Source organism: Ambystoma mexicanum, chromosome 12, assembly GCF_040938575.1.
Source record: "Ambystoma mexicanum isolate Mex_15411 chromosome 12, UKY_AmexF1_1, whole genome shotgun sequence".
In the NCBI taxonomy this organism is placed as follows: Eukaryota; Metazoa; Chordata; class Amphibia; order Caudata; family Ambystomatidae; genus Ambystoma; species Ambystoma mexicanum.
In genome coordinates this window covers 702,238,364-702,251,274 of record NC_090936.1, presented here as the reverse complement: position 1 = coordinate 702,251,274, position 12,911 = coordinate 702,238,364, and positions in this window count along the sequence as shown.

Below are 12,911 nucleotides of genomic sequence, written 5' to 3'. Positions count from 1 at the left end.
TTCATAGACTGTGGAGCCTCACCTACTCCTCAGGCATCATCTTTTTACTGAGTGTTCCACAGCACCTTCAGTGCAGTGACACAGGGTTGTCTTTTAGACTTCCCAACTCAGACTCCATTTTCTGGGACTGACTACTGTCTCCCAGAACATGTAAAGTTGCCATTGACTTTATTAGTCTTTTTAAATCCACAGACCCAGTACAAACCATCTTACATGGAGTACTGGAAAGGGTTAATACTTATCCCTTTTTGTCTGTTTCACTTGGAGCATTGTTTTGCTCCCTTTTCATCAAGACTTGGCTGGTGGCAGTGGTAACTACCCTACTTTTCCTACCGCTGTTATCTTAAATAACCTTGGTATTGTTTTAGGCTATCTTAGTAGCCTCGAACTTAAACCCGCTGGACCATATACATTTTTATACAGCTTCGGCTGGGTTTATTCACCATTTCTTTTTGAAAATGTCTTTCTCATGTTTTTCTCTGCGCGCCAAAGGTTTGGTTCCTTTGTTCACCATCTCTTCGCAGGCTTCTACACAGAAGCCCTTCTTAGGCGCCTGAAAGTCTGGTTAGGAAGGATGTGAGGGAGGGGTTTTAGGACCCCTGCCATGGGTTACCTTGGTAACTCAAGTCGCACTCCTGTTTGATTGGCTAGGCGACTGTCCAGCCAGGACAGCCACACTGCTGTGTGATTGACAGCCAGGCTGTGTTAATGGGGGAAAACTGCATAAAAAGCAGGTCTCTGGGTCTGGAAAGGCAGAGTCACCACTGGAACAAAAGAACCAACGAGGAGCTGATGGAAGAGGACCCCAACCACGACTGAACCACCTGGTGAAGCCCTGTTGCAGGTCCGAATTCTCAAACTCCAAAAACAGAGAAGATCCTCCAGGAATCTTCTTCCCCTGAGCTGGTGGGACCAACCAGTTTGCCCAAACTACAAGCCAGGATTCCCTCCTCTGGTCGAATTCGATGTACAGAGCTACAGTGGGCTGGATAGCCAGGAAGGTCGGACCCTGCTTGGGTTTTAAGGAGCACACCTTTTATTGGTTGCTTTGCTCTGCTGCTGGTTTCTTCCCTGGACAGTGAGGACCCTCCAGTCTTCCTACTTCATGTCAGTCCAACAGTCTCTCAGGAACCGTGAGCCTGCAGGAACTGCCAGGAACGTCCGCCTCAGCTACATCTTCTTCTCCATTTAAGGGTACTGTGCAAATCTGGTTGTTTGTTTCGTTCACCCGCGGTGAAAGTGTGTGAAATCTTTCTCCAATCCGAGGGTTTGTCCTTCTCTACTCTTTAACCTAACTTTTCTGCTGATCAACTTGGTCCAGAACTCTTGGCAAAGATTTAACCGCAGACTACCCTGAACCGTGTGATCTTGAGCAAAAGACTTTTGTCCTATTGACTTTGGCCCTAAGCCTATTTGATTTGATTCCATCACTGTAGTTCCTCTTTCTAGATTACTTACCTGTTGGTGCTGCTCAATTTCTGCCTAACTTTGTCTTTCCCTCCCTTTTTAAATTACTAGAGTGCCATTTTGCTCCCACTTCATTTTGTGAGCTTAACTTGTCTGGAAACTATTGGGAGTGGTGTGGTGTATTAAGAATGTGATTTTTGAACTACTTTACGTTAGTGAAATGTTATACAACTGATGTGTAAATAAATGTTTATTCTTTTACCCAGAAACCTTGAGTCAGTGTTTGTTTGAATCATAGTAATTGCTGTCCTTTGTGAACCTACTGATACTGCTCACTTGCTCTTCAGATAAGTCTGGCTCCTCAGCCATCGCTACCACTTTTACTGTGTAGTATAGGCTTGTACCAAAGGTGAATGTGTACTGTCACTTGTAGTCTTAATTGTGTGTGGTGTTCCCAAAGGGACTGCATATATTTCTGCCCAACAGGGGTGCTAGTGAGCGTGTTGTGCCATCCCCTTGGGGTGAATACTAGTACGCTTAAGATTACGCACCATGCACACCCTTGGTTTGATGATAATTAGGTGTTCTTTTTATAAGTACCTTAAAGGGTAAAGTTTTAGTGACACTTGAGGTGCGGGGGAGGAAGGACTGCCCTGGCACATAGGCAGCTCTCATAATTTCTATTCAATTATCAATCATAGCATTATTGTAACTTTAAATCATTATCAATGGTGAACATTAATATATCTAAGATCATTGTTTTTTTCACATTTAGATCAAAAGTGGAACTTAGAATAGAGTTGTTTGTTGTTGTTGCCAGCAGTAATATGGCACACATATATAGTTATTTTTGTGCTGCCAGTATAACATGTGAATATGTTGTTGGTGGCATACAAAGTATAGAATGTATAACACAGCAAAGCCAGCTTGAAACTGCAGAGAATAAAGTGCCTCCATTTTTCTGTGATGCCTTATACATGAGACTACATGAATCATATAACTGACTAACTTAATTAACATTTACTAAACACTAATTCTAACTCCCTAACATTATAATGTAGTCTCATGTGCAAAATGAGGTGAAAATACATATTTTGGTAGCAGTGCTATAATTCGCTTTTAAATGTACACTGGCATATATATTTTTTTTCTTCTCTCTCTTCCTGTGTTGGGTTGCAGAAAGTATGCGCGGCAGGAAATAAAATTGAAACAGTTGCTCAGTGAACAAGGATCCCATTGTATAAAAGTGAAGGGTGGTGCTGAAAACATGCCTTTAATCTGATTGGAGGAAAGTGTCTGCAGACATACCACGTAGATAAAGTAGGAAGGTTCAGAGTTCTGCTAATGGAAAAACTTACCGAGAGAGGTTAGTTTGTGTTGACTGGGCTGTGAAGACAGAAGTCCAAGGTGTCACAGAGCGCTGGCTTAAGAGTTTCTCGCCGTGCTTCCCAGACACACAAGATTACAGGAGCCGTTCATGCTGACTGGGCCTGTCTTTGTGAGGCGAGTGAAACAAGGTCACATGGGGGAACTTCAAAGAAACACTTTTGGTAAGAACATATGTACAAGTGAGGTCACTGTGTATAGTCGCATGGATGACTGAGCTGTAGTGCAATGTAGACAGGGTAGGGAACCCCTGCAATTTTATTTCGCCATGTTCAGAATGTGGGAAAATGAACCCAGATTTTAAAAGGCTTGTTTGTTCTGTATTCACTTTCTTTTATTTTCCAGATGATGTTGTGATGTTTTCATGGTAAGAACTAATAATTTTGAATTATATTTGTATATAATATAATGAGAATATATAAAAACAAATGATTTAGTGTCATCTTTGCACCTGTGAATTTATTCATATACCTATAAAGTATACAGTACAGGGGAGGTCCATTTCTCTTCACTAGTGCATTTGTCAATTTGCCCCTGCAGGTAAAATAACAACCCAGAATAAGCTGATAATATTCAGTGATAAAGCAGGTTTGTGTTTGTGTGTGTGCCTTCCTTGCATGTTGTTTGGAAGGAATCTGATATAATATATAGCTTGCTGTATGTAGATAAGCCAGTGATACCCAGGGGCGCATAGGTCGCTGGATGTAGATAAGCTAGTGATACCGGCCACTACCTATAGGTGGCGCTCTATATAAAATTGTTGGGTTTCTATCACGTGCATAGGTCATAGGCTTTCTATAGACCACTGGGAGGTATTGTAATAGAGAGGAAGGTTTTCTTTTATGATGGGGTTATAATATAGGGAAGAAAAATATGCTCACCACTAAATACTGCAAACAATATATCATTAGATTACCCAATATAATATAACAAGGTATGGTCACTAAAATAATATGAGGCCAAACCCAATCTAAATGCAGGGCTAATTTACCACCAAACTACCGCTCAAATTTGATGGTAAGAAAATACTGCCAAACCCCAAATGTACCCCAATAAAATACAATATCCCACAGCCAACATTAATTTATGTGTATGAGATAAAATTGCCTCCTCAAACTGGATTTACTATTGCAAAATACAAAGTTGTAAATCATATGTTGAGGTGACCTTTATTTGTGTTTTTAATGTTAACAGTTGTCAATATATCATGTTTTTTTTCAATTCTTCTAATGTCCGTGTCTGTATATGATATCCAACCTCTTTTAACTTATTTTTATGTTAAAAACTTTTTTTTTAGTGATGGTTAGTGAAGCACGATAATAATAATAAGAAGAAGACGAAGAAGAGGAAGAAGAAGAAGAAGAGGAAGGAGAAGAGGAAGATAAAAACACCAACAAAAGAAAGAAGAAAAAGCAATATAATAATACATTAAAGTAATGTATTAAGCACACCCCAGAAATGTCCACATGATGTATCTGCTTCTGTCAATAATGCCTGACATCGTTTTCTCTCCTAGGAGATACACTTTCTGAACATGTGTGGTACTTGCTATGGCGAAAGACATCTGTTCACCCTTACAAAACATGCATTCTGCAGTCAGATAAAGTATGGCAGAAATGTCCATTTACCTTCATAGACACGGTCCTCGCACTCGAAGACCGGATATCGCTCTGGAAGACGGGAATGTGTACCTTATGTTTAAAAAGTAGAATGCAGGGCTTGAAGTGCAATGGGAAGGAAGTAATTGCTGACTTTCTATTAGGCAATAAGACTGCTCTGAACATGGTCAATAATATCTGGTATTGACCGCCTTCTTAACATCGTGTGCTCTGTAACATACCTGCAGCATGGGGCATACACATTAGAAAATATTCAAAGAAAGACACCCTAATGCACAATTCATCTTTGGACTCCGAAAGCATGGCCCACGAAATAGAAAACGCCAACTTATAGTCGATATCAATATTGTCAATATCAAATGCAAAACATTCTAGAGGAAACAATCACCAGTGTCTACGATTCTCACAAAAGTTGAGTGAGAATTGTAGAGGTCATATTAGTAGTGCCCCAAAATGCATTGGATGTGTTTGGCTATGAAATTATACACATACTAGTTATCAATATTGCATTCTCATTCTTAGAGTGGTCTTATATTGTTTCTTTTTTTAAACAACATTACTTAAGGTGTTTTCTTTTCAACATTGGGCCAAATTGTGTAACATTGCAAGGTGATATGTAAAGAAGAAAACATATTTTGTCACCAACCGTATCATCTGAAAATCTTTGTACCTGGGTTAAAAGGAATCAGACTGTTTTTAGTTCTATGTCTGTCACGTAACATGAAAAGAAATGTTTACTAAATGTCTTTTTTATATCCTGTAGTTGTATCGGGAGGATAGCTATGGGGTGACACGCTTTACTTGGTAACACGATGACACAGAGTAACACAGGTTCGACCCCCGGCTATGCTTAAAAACTTCTGGTTATTAAACACATTAAAAATAACCAATTACTAAGTTTAATATACAGTATGGTTCATTTTGCCCTTTTTTGGATAATTCAGAATGGGGCAAAACCTGTTTGGTCTACTCTCTAGTTTTCAAAGGTGCAACATTACTGTAATTGAGAATTTACCCCCCAACAAATAGTGACCACTCCCTATTGCAATTTTCCATACACGGGGCAAAGAGTAAAAGGCAGACTAACCTATGGCAGCACCCGATAGAATTCTCTAATAGTTTCCACCGAGTAAGACTCAAGCCGGCTGATGTTAGTGTTTTAAATACCAATTTTGGGAATTTGGACATGGGAGATAAGGGTGTGAACTATGTTTCCTTATTACTTGAATTTGGAACCCAAAAAAAAACCAACAAAGGACTAGGAAATTGTCATCGACGTAGATATGAAGCTAAAATGGCCAACGAAAAAAAAACTTTCAAAAAGGGAGATATTTAAAGCACAACAAGGCAGAGGGCCTCAGCACCCTAATTGCTAAAAGAAAACAAGCATTCAGAAATTGGGTAGCAGCCCATAGGGCTGCATTGCTGCAGCAAAATTCTGAAGCAATGTTAGCACAGCTAATGAAAAGTGACACAAGCTATATGGGAAATGCTAAACATCCAGGGTAAAGAAAAAAGCATGCCCTTGCAGAATATGGTTTCAGAGAATAAACGGTTTGCCCATTATGAGAAATTATTTGCCAAAAAAGGATGCGTATAGTGATTCAAAGGAGAAGGAAGGGGGATGGTCCATCTTATTTGATGAGGACGACTATAGGATGTAAATCAACAAATCAAGCAGTTTGAGAGATCCTGGACTTGATGGCATCACAAACACGATGCTCAAAGAGGCACCGGAAGAATGGGCTGCCTTCATGTTCAACCTCTTCAAACAAATAATGTTGATAGAGACAATTCCCATATCGTGGCAGTCAGCAGTGATCATTCCAACCCATAAAGGAGGTGACAGGGCAGATCCTGAAAACTATCATCGTATCGCTTTCCTAGACGTTTTGGAAAAATCTGTGGGGGGTTCTGCTGAGTCACCTGTAGAAATGGATTGCAGCTTCTGGAAGATTCAACCTTAGACAGACAGGTTTTACAAAGAGGGTGGGTACTGATTTAAACCTGTTCTTACTAAATAGCCTTAAATGAAGGACCATTGAAAAAGGGACACAAATTTGCATGATCTTTATAGACATCACAAATATGTTTGACAGCATAGACAATTGCTCTGCAGAAAAATGGAGGGTTGGAGCTGTCCAGCGCACTTGTTGGCAGCTATTAGATCTTTATATACAGCCACCAACGTAAAAATCAGGCTAAATGCTCAGCGTCTTTTGTCAGGTCCCATTTACACAAAGAGAGTGCTAAAACAGGGCTGTCAGTTGGCCTGACTCTTTTCAATGTCTTTATTTCAGATGTACCATCCTCATTTGATAGGGTGAATGTATTCCCTCCTAAAATAGGCAATCACATGTTTGGTAGGTTGTTATTTGCGCACAAATGTGCCCTCCTGGACCAAACCTCAATAGGACTCCAGCAGAGTTTGAATGAATTGCTGGCCTTTATGAGGAAAAACGGCCTAGAAATAAATCCCAAAACGCCCCAAAATTATGGTATTCGGTATTGGATGAAAGAAGGGAAACTCTAGACACAAATGGTACCTAGAAAAAAACGTTATTAACTGAAACCCGGTCCCTGTTAAATCAGGGTGCTAATGTCAACAACAGGAGGAATGATGGCCCTACACTCCTGGCTCTAAAAAATAATCAATTATGCTAACATCTAAAGCAATTATGCTTCATAGGCGATTTAGAAAATACTCACTAGAGCCGGTAGTTACATTTTTTTTTAAGCCAAAGCGACTCTGCTTTTAATCTTCAGAGCAGATGGCTTTCTCTTCACCCCTTATATTGTGTGGGCCTCGTTGGAAGGGGCTTTCTGGAGGAAGATTCTGAAACACCGAAACTTGATAGCGACTCAGTTACCAAATACAAACTAGGCCTAATTTCACTATATGAAAACGGTCTGGAAGCCATTATAACTTTTTCGAAAATGGTTGCTGGTGTCCCATTCATCACCTTTTGAAATCCTTAGTGAGGAGATGGGCAAGATTCACTTGGAAGATTATATTTTTAAAAGAAGGCAATGTTAGCAGGGGCAAGGATTTCTGGTCCCTTCTTATGGGTGGTGAAGATTTGTAGATGATTTTTGTGCTGATACAGTTTGTGAAAGAAATGTGTAAAGTGTAGTGGAAGAGGCGGTAGGAATTGAAATGATGAACGTTTTACTGGGGTATGGAGGCTGTTGCTGGTATAAAGGTTTTTTATAGGGATGTCTTTGTTGGTTTGTGATTTTTTTTTTGTTTTTACGAGGAATTGATAAAAGTTTCTAATGAACTACGAAATCAATAAATACCAAAAATATTAAAATTGGTGTAAAATTAATTTGCTCCATTTTGTTGCACAAGGGTAAAGATGTGATGCTCTGATCCCAGGTAATAACAACTTGATTGATGTTGGGAGGGTTTATTATTTCCTGGAATAATGCAATTGCGGTTGGCTTTTACTAAGGTAAAACCTGGGAACAGACATTGGGCCCAATTTATAGAAAAAGCACAAAGTTCTCGCTAACAACTTTGCGCCATAAAGAACATTGAGCGTACAAAAAGTGTGCTGCAATTTGCATATTCATGGATTTCAAAGTGCAAAGTAGCCTACAACGAAAAGAGCCATGAGTTGCACCTGACACGCCCACAACACACCTCCACACAAGCAAAAAGCACCATCAAAGAACATTTGTGCTGGGCAAATGTCAAAAAGTAATGAAGAAATTGGAAAACTAAGGCTGGTACCACCCAACTCAAAGCAGTAGCCTGCAAAAATGACCATCCTCCCTCCTAACTCTAAGCAGCACCACTGCAAAACCGCAGCCCGTACCCTGTAAGTCAAAACAACGCAAGACAAAACTGCAGACCGTACCCCGTAACCCAAAGCATCCCCTAGCAAAACTGTGTATCCTCCCCCTAACACTAATCACCACCCCAGCGAAACTGCGATCCATACCCCATAACTCAAAAAAGCATCTGGCTAAACTGCAGCCCATATAGTGTAACTCAAAGAAGAACTCAGCAAAACTGCATGTCCTCCCCCTAACTCTAAGCAGCACCCCAGCAATACTGCGGCCCATACTTTGTAACCCTAAGCACCACCCCCACAAAACTGTGGCCCATACACCATGAATGAAAGCAGCAGCCCTGCCATACTCGATCTGTACCCTGTAACTCAAAGCAGCACCGGGTGAAACTGTGCTCTAATCAGCACCCACAAAATGCAAAACTATGCATATACTCCCCTACTGACCTCTGCCCCAAACCCAGGAAGCCCCCACAAGTCCTGCCACCTCCCACTACCCCCACTGACCTACACCACCAAAACCAGACAGCCTCCTCATGTCCTGCCATCTCCCACTACCCCCACTAATATTTACTCTTAAACCCAGGCAGACCCATACCAGTCTGCCTCCCTACCACCACCCCTATTGACCTCTGCTCCAATCCCAGGCAGCCCCTACTACTCTGCATCCCCCCCACTAACCTCACTGATCGCCTCCTCAACCCCAAGCAGCCCCCTGCTAGTCTGCCTCCATCCCACCAACTCAACTAATGTCCGCCCCAACCTCAAGCAGCCCCCTGCTAGTCTGCCTCCCTTCCACCAATCCCACTGACCTCTGCCCCAACCACAGGCAGACCCCTGCTAGTCTGCCTCCCTCCCACCACCACCAGTGACCTCTGCTTAAACCCCAGGAGGCACCCTGGTGGTCTTCTTCCCTCCCATCACTTTCACTACTCCCTGCCCCCAAACCCAGGAAGCCCCCTGCTAGGCTGCCTCACTCCCAAAACCCCAACTGACCTCGCTGCTACCCCAGGCAGACCCCTGCTAGTCTGCCTCCCTCCCACTACCCCCACTGACATCTGCCCCAACCCAGGCAGCCCCCTCAAGTTCTGCTACCTACCACTATCCACACTGACCTCCACCCCCAACTCCAGGCAATCCCCTGCTAGTCCACTCCCCTACCAGTCCAATGTGTGGCAATAGCCTACTCCTCTGGCCTGCCTCCACCATGAAGTACACCTGCCATATATCCTTCTCCAACATGAACAATTGGGCAACTGGGATTACTGCTGTTGAATCCAGGACCAAAGCTTTTTCCATTACTCACTGGTAGACCACACACAGCTGCACATCAGCAGGACAGCATAATGTTTCACCAGCTACACATTGACTACTCCATGTTCATGTGACATGATAATGCAATAGAATACAATGTAGCATTTTTATTGTGCCCTTGTGCGATTGCAATGGCCTCAATGTGCTGTAGGTTAATGTCCTTGGAGGACCAAAGTCATTCAGAATGTGTATGTGCATTGTAGCCTGTATAAAGGTAGGAAGATAGGTAGATAGGTAGGTAGGTAGGTAGGTAGGTAGGAAGGGGTGGCTTAGTCCCTGCTATTCACCCAAGTAGAAAAGGCTTTTCTTGGGTGATGTTAGGGCTGTCAGAGAATGTGCTAGTCCGTTCGACTGATAGTTGTGCTCAGCGAGACTGACTAATCAATGATGGGATTCAGTTGCATTACATTTTCAGAGGTTATGCAAGAAATGAAAGCAGGTAGTGGGTGATTGCAAATGGGTGAGGGTGGGTGACTGTTCCTTGGGAGGTATACAGCAATCTACCATTGAGTGCACAAGTGATGAGTGTAGCACACTCGTTCATAATGAGGCCACATCCCACCTTAACAATCACAATACTAAATACCCAAACCAGTGAATGAAGTGTGGGCACATACACATTGACAAGCAAGTGTCAAAGCAACACCTAAACATCAGTGGACCAGAAAATAACTCCATGTACAATAAACTCTACCTTCAGTAGCAAATGTACAGAGGTGTATGAGCTGTGACCAGGTGCGAAACACAACTAAACCATGTGGAACTTGTGGCAATACACATGGACAAGTAAGTACCCATGCCCAATGAGAGACCCCAAACACCATTGTAATACATCCCACACATCACCACAAACATCCTGGTATGCACACCATTACACAAACACCCAAAATGCCACTCCAACAACACTAACACACTGACACCAAACATGCAGTGCCCCTGCAAAAAGAATGGAATCAGATAAACAGCCATTTCTACCTCCAGCCGTCTGATGGTGCCGCTCCTACATCTGAAACACATGATCACATTTCAAAGGCAATCAAATGAATGACACCATGTCAAACACTAACAGCACACAACATCACCACACACACATGAACACATTAATCAATGGAGTACAAACTCAACCACAGCATACAACTATCACACATCCAGACCATGTACACAATTGAACAACATTTCTGTATTGCAAAGCATGCAAGTAGGCAACACATGTGCTTGACCAAGCTGTGAAAAAGGTAAATCCCAAAGCACCTCACCTCCCGTCATCTACAAAAAAAACACCCATGTTCTTCCAATATGGATGCAGCATCCATCACACACATGGAGCATGTGCAAATGCCCACTAAAAAACATCACAGTAACAATATGACACACACAGGGAGGTCCCAACCAATATGAAAGCCATAGGACAAATTCACTTGGAGAACATGGAAAAGTCAATTTACACATGGACAAAGAGACTGCAAGAAGTGTGGGACAAAGAATATCAAAACGCGTATTACAAATGTTTACACTAAAATAAGAGGAAGGGTAAAAATGTCCATGGATAAAAACAAAAAATGTACATAAGGAAACCTAACACTATCAGACTATACTGTCAGTGGGCTATTCTGATGGGATGATGGCTAGGGCTTCAACCAGGGTCAAATCTCGGCTCACCTCGTCAGCCTGTAGGTGGGCCTCCATTCCTTCACAGAGGGCTTTTTCAGGGTCTCCATCATGTGCATCTCTGCCACCTGCACTGCCCTGTAAGACACTCCCAGGATGGCAGCCCACCCCCTTGCAAACCACTCCTCCCCCTCCGACATGGCACTCTGAATAGCCACATTCCTTGCCTGCTTCCTCTCCTCCTCCTGCTGCCTTGCATACAACTCTCTGGCTGTCACCAGAGCTTTTAGCAGCAGGCATGGTCTCCTGCCTCATTTGTGCCATGTGTTGCCAACTTTTCCTCCTCCGGGTGGCAATGCCATGTAGAATATGCCTCTTCACTTGCACCATCCACTGCTGCCTGGAAGTGTGTGGCCAATGGATGTACTCCCTCCAACCAGATGACAGTCGTTGTCGGCGGTGTGCTGCACCTACACTGCCCTGAAGCGGCTGCTGTTCCTCCATTGCCTGCTTATGTGGGGGTGCTTGGGGAGGCCCAGTGACCAACTCATGTGCAGTCGTAGGCACTTCCACCTCAGGCAGGGACATAGGCACAACCAGATTGGCCGATGGTGGAACTGTTTCACAGGGGTCCATAGAGGTAGTTGGCCCAAAAGCCTGACTCCAGGACAACTAGGCCATTGAGGAGGAAGTGGAGGAGGGAGCAATTTCACTGACCAGCCAAGAGAGACCATCCGAGAGCAGTGCATTCACCAACTGGACCAGGAAGACATTCAACTGCTTGTGATACCATACAAGAACAATGTGAGAGTCATGTAAGACATCACAAATAGATGCCATCTGCCTCACAATACCTGCCAGCAGGAGCTGCCTCACAACTCAGATGGCCTTATCGGCTGCAAGTGGGGGATCGGTCTGGGTGTAGGCACGAAGTTGGTCACTACTGCAGCAGATGGCTCAAGGACAGGAGATTGTGCCCAAACCTCCATGATGGACTGCACATCCTCATGTCTCTGGGCCAGGGGTGCAGCCTGAATACCCTACTTGATGCCCCCACCTGACACTGTGGGCTGGGCTGCAATGGCCTCCTCCTCCACCACCACCTCCATCCACCCTGGTGCCCACAGAGAGACCTCTGTATTTGATGGTCAGTGTGTAGCATCACTCTGTTCCACTGCTGATGAGGTGTCCAGAACCACAACAACCTCCCGGTCAGCAGCCTTGCCTGATAGTACTCGCACTCCTCCAGCCACATCACCTTCTGTAGAACAGGTGTCATTTTTGGGTGGCTGGGCTCTGCTCCTGGGTCTCGAGGCCTTGTCAGGCCTGTCTGCTCTACAGCACAGCTTCTGCTCTCGTTACCAGCTGCAGCATGTGTGGAAAAGGGGACAAAGAACATAGACGTCAGTCAACAGTCACAATACGTGTGAGGCATACACAGCATTAACAATACCATGAATTCACCACGAGTCAACTAGCAACTGCCACTCACACACACCCATGCAATCAGCATTAATTCTGACACAGTGTAGTCCCAATGATGTGTCACAATCATGAGACACACACATGTCAACTGAGCACATTGACATGTGGCCACATACACATCATAAGGAATCATTTTACGTCACTATACCAATGCAAACATGACGCAAGTACAAACTGCAGGCAGGACCATGGCAAGTGTACGTAGGCTTGTGTCTAAATCCCACCATTGCATGCCTCATAAGATCACGTTGTCCACTTGTATAGACATGGGAAAGGATACAAACAGGACTGGCAC